At 40.7% G+C, this 13,045-nt stretch overlaps 1 long non-coding RNA gene across 1 annotated transcript in view; it reads left to right on the plus strand.

Moving 5' to 3' along the window:
* Positions 1-13,045, plus strand: part of LOC144336476 (uncharacterized) — a 180,870-nt gene that overhangs the window by 118,929 nt on the left and 48,896 nt on the right. Inside the window, exons 4-5 of the long non-coding RNA XR_013408325.1 lie at positions 9,716-9,811; positions 12,604-12,721. This is a non-coding gene — a long non-coding RNA (uncharacterized LOC144336476). The remainder of the gene's footprint in view (positions 1-9,715; positions 9,812-12,603; positions 12,722-13,045) is intronic.

Below are 13,045 nucleotides of genomic sequence, written 5' to 3' on the forward strand. Positions count from 1 at the left end.
TTCCATATATTCTCTAACTACTTTTAGTTTGTATATGAAGGTTGTTTATGATGATTTTTTTTCTATCTACTACTTTACTAAATTCTTCTACCACTTGTGGTACTTTTTCCATGAGTTTTTTGGGATTTCCAGATATATACACTTTTTCTGCCACTAGATATGTTTTCACTTTTCCTTTCTATTTTTTATGTATGACAGATTTTGTTCTATTTGATTTTTACTAAACACTCTATGAGCATTGCACAAAAATATTAAATGGTCTTTGAAGCACAATTTTAATGGTTGTATGTATTTTACTATTTCGATACACCACAACTTATGTAGTCATTTCCAACTTGAAATTCAGGTTTCCTCTTTTTACTCTTATAAATAAGGATGCAATGAATGCCTTTTGTTTAAATATATTTGTGCTTCTTTCTGATTAGATCTTTAGCGAATATTCATATAAGAGGAGTCACTACATCAAATAGCATGCCAACTTTTAAGAGGTTTTAAACACATAATTGACAAAATTCCCTCCAGAACAGATGAACCAAGGTACACTTGAACCAGCAGGTGTGTCTTCCTTCACTATATCCTCACAAATCTAGGTATTTAAAGAGTTAATGACCGCTCAGTAGGCAAACAATACCTCATCATCATATGACAGGTTAGTTGAGCAGTCTCAACTCAATGTGGCTATATCCATGAAGCAATTGTATCAGAGAAAGGGAGTGTGAGGGAATATGGCCAGTACATTCTACTTATAGGGACACAATAGCAATATTTTTCCTGTGGGGTGTTAGTACTTTTCTCATTTTGACTAACCAGACATTGATATCTCTGCATGGCAGGCATTCAGGTTCTAGTTCTTCCAAGGAGTGATGTAGTCTTTTTGGCCTTTTAGAGCTCCCATTGACACACTTCCTTGCTCCGGGAAATCAGGCTTAATCTCAATCTCTATATCTCCTCTCAGTCTCCATCACTGGAATCATCTCACCCATTGGGCAGGCTTTTTGAGCATGTGAATACTAGCTACAGTTTCTGGTGTCCTCTTGACTCACCAGAAATGTGTGCATCCTTGGGGATACCCATTGGTGGAAGTGCAGGCTGCTCCTTGGCCACCCCATCTTGTAACTTTCTTGCATTTCTCATCCTTAATTGGATAGGCACAGCAGCAGATCAGAAAGCCTGTTCCTCCAGAAGCGGAGTTCTAGCCAGGAAAGTGAATACCAGTCTGCAACTTCAACCTCAATGGGTGACTATCTGTGAAGCTCCTCTGCTGGGGGACAGTAGGCAGCCTCTCCCTTGCCCATTGGGAGAAAAGGGAATGACCTTGGGTGAGTAACAGTTCCACACTGCCTGACCACTCCCAGGGTTGATCGTGTCCCTCATGCCTCCTTCCCAGTCCTCTGCTTATATAATGATGATGTGGGGTTGGGGTCTGGCTGTTCTTTTACATGTCGAGCACTTAGCACCTGTTGTTTTTGGCTGTGGGCCTAGTGCTGACTCCAGAGCAGCCATAGAAGCTCCCTCCACATCCTACTACGCTTGTTTTTATTTCTATTTCTTTGCTTAGTAGTAACATTAGATGTTTTTCACATGTTTACTAATGATCATATTTCTTCTTTTATGAATTGCCTGTTGTTTATGGCTGGTGATTTGTTTTTTTATTTTCTTTCTCTCTATCTAGCAAAGTTTTCTTCTTGGGAAATAAACTCACTCAGTTTTCCAGGCTGCATAACTTTATAGCCCCACTGGTTCTGAATTTAACACAGTCGCTTTCCAATTGTAGTTTCTGCCTTTAGGGTGAGAGCGTTAATATTCAAGATACAATGAGCTAAGAAACAGGATACACAGATCTACTATTTGATATTCAGCATCTGGTTTATAAATTTGTGCTAAATATGCACAAACAGTGATATACATATTAACATGTATGCATGACCACCTATTATATAAAGATACGACATGATGTTCAATATCAGCTTTTGCCTCCCATTAAATTTTTCCGTAGCCTCTCATTCATTCTACCTAATAACAGCAATCTTAATCAGAGTATTGATTTATAACTCTACCAGGTGGCAAAAGGCTTTTCCAAGTGACCTCTTGGGGATCCCTTCTGGCTATCTTCTGGAAAATAGGAGATTAAAAACATGTGTGTTCCCACAGTGCTGCATTCTGAAGATGTTTCCTCTCCTAGTCCTGCTCCATGTAAGTTATGTAAGACTATGGAAATCAACAAAGAGCAATTCATGCCTTGACTGGGATTATTGTTGTTATTGTTTTTAAGGACAGACCTAAAATTGGAAGAGCAACTCAAATGCAAGCAGTTTGTACATACTGCCAAGCTCATAGAAAATTCACTTCTGACTTTTCTGCAAAGGATAGAAGTGGATAAAAATTCTTTGTATTTTGTGAGTCTATTAACTCTTGGAGATGGAAATAAAATGGATTTAATATAATATCCTTACATCTTAAGCCATCAGAGCTTAACCTGGGAAGCTGAACTTGAAATGTGGGAGGACTAGGAGAAAGCCCAGGGCTTGCAGCACGAGTGTGTGTGGCATTTTGATGTTACTATGGGGATTGCTATAGTAACAATTCCACTCACCCTTAATTTATTAAGTTATTTTATTGTGGAACCAAAAGGTAAACCAAACATTCAATGAAACAATAGCTTTTAAAGAGATTTTGCTGTTTCTGCAGCCCATGCCAAATGTTTCAATGAAAGTACTTTGAGTGGAAAAGACAATATTGGCAGATAATTTAATACAATTGCAGGAATGAGATTCCTCAAGGTTTCCTCTGAGACTGAAAAAATAACAGCAGATCTATGTCATAATGCAGTGTCGAATCTGAGAATTTACCAGCCCTGAGACTCAACCCTCTGAGACAACAGTGAAATTATCCTTACTCTCTCATACCCACCCTTGTTCTTTTATTCCTTCACTCCTTTAGAAAACAGCCTCTTTCCCCCACCTCCACCCCATAGACAGAATGAGAAAAATTCAGCTGACCAGCAAAAAAAAAAAAAAAAAAAAAAAAAATGACCTTAATCTTGATGGGTTTAAAGGCTTTAAGTGCAGTATCCCACCCCTGGAGCCTCAGCAGGCCTACAGTTAGAATAGAGGGCAAGAGAAATAGGGAACTTTGGGAGAGGGATTGAGGTGAAATTTTCCTGCCCTATCCTTGGATCCTGTGCTCCTGGTCCCTTGAGGGTCTCTACCAGGGTGGGTGGATTCTCCTGGAAAATGTTCATAGACTTTATGAAAGCAAAAATAAAAGTGGGGGGGGGGTTTGTTGAACAAAAGCATGTGTTTTGAGGTCTGCCCTACTGTCATGGAGCTTCATGGTAAGAAGCTCCTTGGGGGGTGGGGTTGCATAAAGGGAGAAAAAAAAAAAGGAAACCAAGTAGTATCTAGGAAAGGCAACTCTGAAAAACCAACCCACATCCACGTAAGATCACAATAATATGAAAAATGCAAGCAAGTGACCACTTCGCTTGGCCCCTGCACCTCCCCAATTCTAAGGGAGAAGGCTTCACTGCTTTTTTGCTTGTCATTGTTATGATTCAATCAATCGTTTTAGCACATAGAAGACAAGGCTTACGAAGAGAGGCTGTCACCAAGATCAAAAACATGGATAAGTGGAGATAGAATCCATCTAGACATGGTGAGCAAAGGACAGTCTAAAAAAGACTTCCGGGAATCAGAGCAAGTGGTGTTCTGAGCCTTTCCCATGCTGATTCAATCAACTCACACAAGTAATGGCCCTTAGAAGTCACTGCTTTCAGGACCGTCAACATTCAGATGGGAAAGCTGAGACACAGAGAGGATAAGGGGCTTTTCTACAATAAAATGTTCAATAAAGAAAGGAGCCTGAGGTCAGGAGTTTGAAACCAGCCTGGCCAACATGGCAAAACCCTGTCTCTACTGAAAATACAAAAATTAGCCAGGCATGGTGGTGCGCACCTGTAATCCCAGCTGCTTGGGAGACTGAGGCAAGTGAATTGCTTGAACCCGGGAGGCAGAGGTTGCGTGAGCCAAGATCACACCACTGCACTCCAGACTGGCAGACAGAGTGAAGTTAGACTCCGTCTCAAAAAAAAAAAAAAAAAAAAAAAACAAAAAAAGGAGCAGGATCGGGAACCCCTGCAGCTGACTCCAGAGTCCATATGCTTACCCAAGACCCTGTCCTGCTCCTCTAAGTCAGCACATGAAAAACAGAAGCAAATTGCAAAGCTGCTTTCTACTAAGTTGGAGGAAGAGAAGCACAAAGGGGAACAAAGATGTGGCTAATGAAGGTACGTGTGCTCTAACTGTGGGCCAACAGCAGCACATGGCCTCCCAGGGGCTGGAAAGCCAGCCAGGCAGAACACCCTGAATCTCAAATGAGGAAAAGCAGGCACAAGACTGCACCCTTAGGATGCTCTAAAATGCACTGAAGCCTAAGCTGACTTTCTCCTAAGCCAAACCAAATCTTTTGGGCTCCCCTTGCATATCTTGTTTATGGGAATAGAATAAGATATTATTTCCGTTTTTTCCTCCTTCACAGGTTGGAAAAGTCAAGTCCTATAGAAAGAAAGAATCAAACATTTGGATTCTATATTGCAATCATCAGAGGTAGCATGGGAAGCCTAGAAATCTCTTCCTGCAAGTCGGTAGTAGAAGCACATTTAAAACCTCACATGCAAATTCTTGGCACCTTCGAAGAGAAACAGAAAACGTCTAAAAATCCCAGGCTCTATCCTACTTTAGTAAAAAGTTTAAAAGGCTCCTGGCCTCATTTTAGCAAGCTCCCAGTTATTTTATTTGGATCATTTGGTTATATTTGGTCTTGAAAAGTTTCAAGGTTTTCTCCACCAGTGGCTTAAAAAATTAAAGCAAGGTCAGATTAGGCTTGTCTGGGGAGCTGAAGATAGAAAGGATAGGGTTTAAATGTGCCAGTGTTAGGACCCAGTAAGGGGAGGAAGTGAGAGGAAGCAAATGAGCTTCCAAAAAGAATTCACATATGGACGATGCATGAGAGTTTGCTCGTGCTTGCGTGTGCACACGCATGTGCAAGCACGTGGGCAGAGGCGACTGCCACTAAGGAAGGACTGGTTTCCCTCAACTATAATTAAGTTTCCTCTGGGCTGGGTTGTTTGCTCGTCAGGCATATTTCCTTGATTCTCAGAGCTCTACTAATCATGCAAAGTCTTTTGTGCCTCAGAGACCCCAGCTCTCCTTTCCCCATGGCCAGAGTCTGGGAAGCCCCACATCATACTAAGTAGGAAATTACTGATCTCCAAGGATGAGTTAGTATGGGAAAAAAATTACAGTACTTGGGAAGTATCTAGAAGTCTCATAGTCCCATGCCTGGGGATATAGCATTGGGGAAAGAGAAAGGCCAGGAGAAGGAAGACAACAGAGAATTAGGCACGCTAAATGTCCTCACGTTTTATAAGGTGCAAACATGAAGCTAGCTGTACTTTGCCACCACACAGTAAATATAAGATTACTAGGCAGTTATATTTAAACATTACAGAACCTCCGAAAATAATTGCCATGTTCAGGGCAGTTTCTCAATCCCTTGATAACAGTATAGTTTAATGGATAGAAACAACTATATCATTTATTCCTCTTACATAAAACGCCACCAACCATGTAAGTACATGATCAATAATAGAGGTTTACAGTGGGTGTGCAGTCGTCCTGAGAGCTGCAGCTTCGTGTAAAGTAATCAGAGGTAAAATGAGAAGCAAAAAATATGGAAAGGAAGTGCTTCAGCAGAGCAAGGACCCAAAGGCTTCTCAGTGCCTTTATTTTTATGGTATACAAGGAACAATGTGAAAGCTAAACTTGGAACTTTTAAGAGATTTGTAAATTAGCTGTAAAATGTGACTGCTAATTGGATTCTTCCATTTAAGGTTTTGGATATAATCAAAATGAGGATTGGGGCTATAGGAGGGATTTGGGGGTGGGTGGAAAGAGGGGACACTTTGGAGATGAGATTTCTCTTTTGACTTCTGACCATTTTCCTTTCTCACAGACCTGGGTGTTAGGAAGAAAATTAAAGTGGTTTGGTGGCAAGCCTAGAGCCTTTTGTAGGTGTTAATTTAACTGAAAGAGATATTCCCAGGTCAGCCATTATGTAGTCTGAGCAGCATTTCTAATATTGAATCAATAATTGACTGCTCTTCTGAAAAACAGATTGCAGAGTTTCTAACGGGAAGAATGCGGGAGGGGTGCTTTGAAAGAGGTGAAGGAAGCAGAGTTGAAGAACTTAACCTGCTCCCAGATGTCCACAATGAGACTTCCTTCATAGAGAGGCACAAACCCCCTTCTGAGATCACCTGATTGCACTGTATCTTGTAAGCAGACAGCCTTTCCTTTTTAAATAATTGCTAGAACCTATTGAGGGCTTACTATGTTCCAGACCCTGTGGTAGCCGCTTCACTTGATTGATATCATTATTCCAGATTATGACAGAGGGAATTGGAGTTCTGGGAGGTCACGTTGTGTGGCCAAGGTTACCCAATGTGTTAGAGGTAGGGCTGAGGTCCAGCACACGTCCTCCAAATTCACAATGTTCACTCTTAACCAGAACTGCTTCCCTTCTTATCCAATGCAATAATTGATTCCATTTAGTCAAAGGAGGGCAAGAGGGACCATAACATACATTGATTTGCCTAGAGATATCCTACCATATAGTTTTTTCTTTTACATTTGTGAGTTTATATAAAAGTTAGAAATGACCTAGGGAAAAATGTATTAACCCTACTGTACAGAAGAGGAAACTGAAACTCAGAGAGGTTAAGCCTCACATCCAGTAGGTAGTGAAGCCAAAGTTATACACCTGACTCCCAAACGTCTACTGCCATTGTAGTACACTGCCTCCTACAAGGCTAAAGTAGCCAGCCCAGCTAACCATCAGGAGCCTATTTGCTCTAACTCACACTTACAGTAAGTGAAATAAAAATCTACCTTTTTGACCTGTATTCTGAGATGTCAATGAGCTATGAGATATCTCAGAGTTCTCCATGGGGGAGGCTGATCCATCTCTCAGCTCTGTCTCCTCCTCTGTGGTCAGGCTAATGTCTTCATTGGTAGTCATAAAGAGCTTCTTTGCTTTTAATATGCCCTCTGTCCTTCCTTAAGTCCAAATTCTACCCATGCTTGAAGGCTCAGCTCAAGTTTGCCTTGCTCCTTGAAGCTGTTCAGGATTGCTTTTCCCATATTTCCCATATAGTTTCCATTCTTCCCTGGAGCTCCTGCAGTGCCTACCAGCACATTGCCTGTGACGGTGCCCTGGTTTCCATTTCCTAACTCCTCAAGGGCTCCAGGAACTCTGTCTTGTACTTTCACTTTTTTGAGCTTTCTTTTAAACATATTTTTAATTGACATATAATCATTGTACATATTTATGGGCTACAGAGTAGTATTTTGATACACACCATGTGTAACAATCAAATCAGGATAATTAGCCTTTCTATCACCTGAAATATTTATCATTGTTTTGCACTGGGAACATTTAAAATCCTCTCTTCTAGCTCTCTGAAAATATACAATAAATTATTGTTAACCATAGTCACCCTATAGTGCTATAGAACACTAAAGCTTTTTCGCCGTATCTAGCTGTAATTGTGTGTCTTTTAACCAGCTTCATTCTATCTTTTCCTCTCCCCTACCCTTCTCAGCCTTCAGTAATCACAATCCCATAACATGCCTATGACAAGATTGGGTGAGTTGGGATTGAATTGAGCTGGCATCCTGCAAGCCCTTAATATATATATGGTATGGAAATAAACAGGAGGGAGAAAAAGACGAAATAAATTATGTTCTAAAGAGATCATTAAAATAGTAAGGAATAAGATTAGGATTATGACGGAGAAAATGGTATCAGAGAGGGTACTTGGAAGTCTTCTTCAGTATCTCAATACAGAACCAATTTCCCTAGCTCAATAATCCTCAAACTTGAGTGTTCATCAGAATCACCTGCAAGGTCTCTGACAACATATAGCACTGTTTTTTATTTCCCCCTGCTGCACAGAGCTTCTGATTCAGTAGGTCTCGGGTGGGGCCTGAGAATCTCCATTTCTAACAAGTTATCAGGAGACGCTGTTGCTGCTGGTCTGAAGACCACTCTTGAGAACCACAATGATTCTCTACCGTGGCTGCAGATTATAATTACCTGCGATGGGGAACAAGTGTAAGCAGCCTACTCCACATCAGGCCAATTAAATCAGAATCTCTGGGGAGAGATCAGTACAAGGAAGCTCTTCACAGACATGATCCCTCCACTGGCTCACCTCTTAAAACCCTGAAACCCCTGAAGTTTCCATTGTGTTGTTTATTTTCTAGGAATGAACTTGGTAAATAATCGTTCAATAACTGTTTGTTGAAGAAAGAGAAGAACTATGGTGGGTCAGATGAGAGGAAAAAATCACTCTGCAGAGATATGGCACGCAGGGGACCACCTCTGGGACTGAGGCAAGAGTGTACCTGAAATGCCAGGGATTCGATCTAGGTCCTGCTGTTCCCTGGCGCAGAAAACCAATGACTGACACAATGAGTATTGCCAAAGAAGGCTTTCATGGAGTGCTGCAGCCAAGGAAATGGGAGATCAGTTTCAAACCCATCTCCCTGAACAACTAAAAGTAAAGGTTTCTACAGCAGGGAAGAAATGTAACTATGCATGGGAAAACAGGAACTAGGGAGGGGTCTTGAGGCAATCTTGATGAATGAGGGGTCTGGCATCCCATTGGCTGGATACGGTTATATGATGAGTTTCTGTTCTTTGACACTTTTTGAAAGGCCTGAGGGGCCTTTCCTTATGAAGAAACTCAGATAAAAACAAATGTAAGTTTCAAGCTTTAAGACCAGAAGGGTCCATTTCTATGTTACTATAGGAAAAGAAAAAAGCTGCCTATGGGACTATTGGGTTGATTTCAAGAGGTTATCTGAAAGGCAAGGCAGCCTCCATAAGTGCTTATTTTATTTTCTTTTGAAAATGTCATTGTGGGCCGGGCGCGGTGGCTCAAGCCTGTAATCCCAGCACTTTGGGAGGCCGAGGCGGGTGGATCACGAGGTCAGGAGATCGAGACTATCCTGGCTAACACGGTGAAACCCCGTCTCTACTAAAAATACAAAAAACTAGCCGGGCGTGGTGGCGGGCGCCTGTAGTCTCAGCTACTCGGGAGGCTGAGGCGGGAGAATGGCATGAACCCGGGAGGCGGAGCTTGCAGTGAGCCGAGATCACGCCACTGCACTCCAGCCTGGGAGACACAGCGAGACTCCGTCTCAAAAAAAAAAAAAAAAAAAAAAGAAAATGTCATTGTGTTCCCAAGATCTAGGCTTATGATCATATGGGTAAGCTTAGATCATACAGTCTGTCCACTCTACCCAGACCTAGAATCATACAATCAAAGATATACAGAGTCAATGGGGTAATATAAGTGAGTGGAGTTGGACTGGAGTAAGGTCCATGGAGGACTGCAACTAAATGGGTACATCTTGTCTGGAGCTGGACTAAATCATTGTGAAGCATTAAGTCAGATTTTCTTAGTGTGTTATTTATACACCCTCCTGGCATATGAGTGACAGGAAAGTCAAAGTCATTGACTCTCTAATATTTATTGAGCACCTTCAAATACTTTTTGAGTGTCTACTATTATTGGGCACCTACAAACACTTATTGACCATTTGCCAAGCACAGTGCCTAGCAAGTTCTTTTTTTCTAATCAAATCAACAGGTTCGACATCCCAAGGCTCAAATGATAACAAGTCCATGCCTTACTTGTGTCAGTTCTCTTATTGAAAGAGCATCTCCTAACCACCCTACCAATAAGGTAAAGGTGTTATTTTGAATCTGAATCAAAAAGAACCTTCTCCATAAATCTCTTCCTCACTAGCTGGCCCATACCTTATTACCTTTTCTGGGCCCTTCCCTTAATAATTAGCACTGAGCTCACAATTATTGCTTTTTCTCTTAACACGTTGCTTTGTAATTGTCCCCAAGATCCCCTCCTATTTTTATATATCCAGTTTACTAAATCATTCCTATTTCTTCAGCAGCCCTGAATGCAGCGCACTGTGATTCAATAACTATTTGTTAATGAAGGGAACTACAAGCTGGTTGGGAATCCAATCTTTTCCCATAGGAGTTACCAGGGATAAAGTCAGTCAGACCCTTCTAGGGCCTGGGAAGTGCTGAGAGTAGCTTCCTTTAGAAGCTCAATAAAAACAAGTCTCTGAATTCTAAAATCGTCTCCACTCCATTGTGAGATGTCTCTTCAACCATGACTATTCCTTTTTTCCGGGATTACTTCCCAAGTAGATTCCACGCGTGGGTGTATTAACTTTTCTCAAATCATCAGGTTATGTCTCATAAAAATCTGCATCTCCAAAAGTGAAAATTTTCTTTGACACAGTAAATAATTTACATCTGATTGATAGCCCCCATTGGATATTTAACATGAAAAGACTTCTATAAAATCTGCAACGTAGTTCTTTTATTGAGTTCTATACTGACTGCTTTTGGCTAGAATCACACCCTAAAATTCCAATGGGTGTGAGCCAAAGCTGCATCGTTTTGTAGCTAATAATAACAATAATAATGAGCACATTTCAAAAGTGCTAATTACAAATTCAATTGGATTATGTTCTCGTTAGAAATGCTACAGGTTTTCTGCCAGGTTGGTACTTCACAACAGTATGTTTTCAAACACCTGTTTACCTTTATTATCACTAGATATATTCAAAAAGAGAAACTTTTAAAAGTTGAGATGCATATTAAATCTTATATGTCTTTATACAATTTGGAATTCTTTACCCAGAGGCCTTTACTGAACAAACTGAAGCAAAATGAATATTTATATAAATCATATGCAGATAAAAAGCACGGAAATGTATAAATTATTTACTTATCCAGTAGGCTTCAACAGGCTGAAGGGATGAGGGGGAAGGGTAGAAAATAAAACAGAATTATCCTGGTAATTTCTTACATCAAAGAAAACTTTACTAAATGTTAACTGTATTTAAATCTCTATTCCATTTTATTATGAGAATGTAAGACTACAGGGGTCTTACCTCCCATACCATCTATTGAGGGAGATTTTCCTGTAGACAAATGTTTTAAAGTGGTAAACAAAGTCTGGAGACAGAAGCAAGACCAGGAATGAAAGGCTGGATGTGGACTACAGATAGCAAACAAAGGCATTAGGGTTAAGGCAGGATGGTAGCTTTGCTTTTTGTTGTTGTTGAGACAGTGTCTCTAGTGATCTTGGCTCACTGCGACCTCTGCCTCCCGAGTTCAAGTGATTCTCCTGTTCTCCTGCCACAGCTTCCCAAGTAGCTGGGATTACAGACATGCACTACCATGCCCCCATGCCTGGCTAATTTTTGTACTTTTAGTATAGATAGGGTTTCATCACATTGGCCAGGCTGCTCTCAGACTTCTGACCTCAAGTGATCCACCCACCTTAGCTTCCCAAAGTGCTGGGGTTACAGGCGTGAGCCACCACACTTGGCCAGTTTTGCTTTTTAATTCAGTTCTGGGAATGTGGTTAATGGCAGAATCCTTGTTGAATCTGGAGGCAAGAAAATATATGATGAGGCACCCTTTTAATCTTGCTCCATGTGCAATCAATGTTAGGCTTCTACCTGCAGAAGTCAAAAGACCAGGGCTTGTTTTTTTAAAAAAGTAAACATCTCAGAGGTATAATAGATGCATTAGACAGTGGTTCTCAGTCCTGGATACACACTAGAAGCACCTGGGCAGTTTTTGAAGCATCTCAATGCCCTAACCTAAAGGAGTGAATCTCAACCTCACGGGGTGGGGTCCCAACGGAAGTATTTTTTAGAAGTTCCCCAGAGGATTCTATTGTGAAGTTACAGTTGAGTTACTATATTAAAAAATGGGAAGATGTTAGGCTAAGTATCTTCATAGTTCATTTTTTTTAGAGTGTGTATGAGACGCACACAAAGGAGACCAGGAAGGAGATCAGCATTCCATCATTGATTGTTACCCTTCAAATCCACAGTGCCCCATCTTTACTCAGTTGCCAAGGTTATTCAACTTTTCTAAAGCAGATCAAGCCTAGAAGGTCTCCCCTGAGATTACAGATGGGACAGTTTAAGCATCAAAAATGATGATGACTATAATGAATTGAAACTTATCAAATATATGAAAACTGATGAGTTCATAATGATACTTCAAAAATAAACAAACAAAAAAATCTCATTGATCACCTCGGAGGTTGCTAGGGAACCAACTCATTATTCTGAAAGTGTAACAATTAAGGGAAAAATCTCAAGCATTCCTCTTGTCTTTCCCTACTTGGAGTAGAACTCAGGCTAATCAGCTAGTTGATGAGGAATACAGTTGTTCTTTATATAGAAGAATCATGCGTAATACATGCAGAAAAAAATTATAGAATTAGAAAATCACTATTTTCCACTCACTAATGAAATAATGAACCTAGACAACAGTAATCAATGGCAGCTAAAATTATTACAGTAGTCCCCGCTTACCTGCAGTTTTGCTTTCTGAATTTCAGTTACTCATACACACAGTACAATAAGATATTTTGAGAGACAGACCACATTCACATAACCTTTTTTTTTTTTTTTTTTGAAACAGGGTCTTACTCTGTTGCCCCGGCTGGAGTGCAGTGGCCCAATCATAGTTCACTGCAGCTTTGACTTCCCAGCCTCAGTTGATCCTCCTACCTTAATCTCCCAAGTAGCTGGGACTGCAGGTGCATGCCACCACACCCGGCTAATTTTTGTATGTTTTTGTAGAGACAGGATTTCGCCATGTTGCCCAGGCTGGTCTCAAACTCCTGGGCTCAAGCAATCTGACAGTCTTGGCATCCCAAAGTGCTGAGATTATAGGCGTGAGCCACCTTTCCCCACTCACATTCACATAACTTTAATTACAAGTGTATTATTATAATTGTCTATTGTTGCTAATCTCTTACTATATCTAATTTATTAATTAAACTTTATCAAAGGTATGTATTCACAGGAAAAGACATAGTATATATAGGGTTTGGTACTATCCGTGGCTTCAGGCACCCACT

This window comes from Macaca mulatta, chromosome 18, assembly GCF_049350105.2.
Source record: "Macaca mulatta isolate MMU2019108-1 chromosome 18, T2T-MMU8v2.0, whole genome shotgun sequence".
Classification (NCBI taxonomy): domain Eukaryota; kingdom Metazoa; phylum Chordata; class Mammalia; order Primates; family Cercopithecidae; genus Macaca; species Macaca mulatta.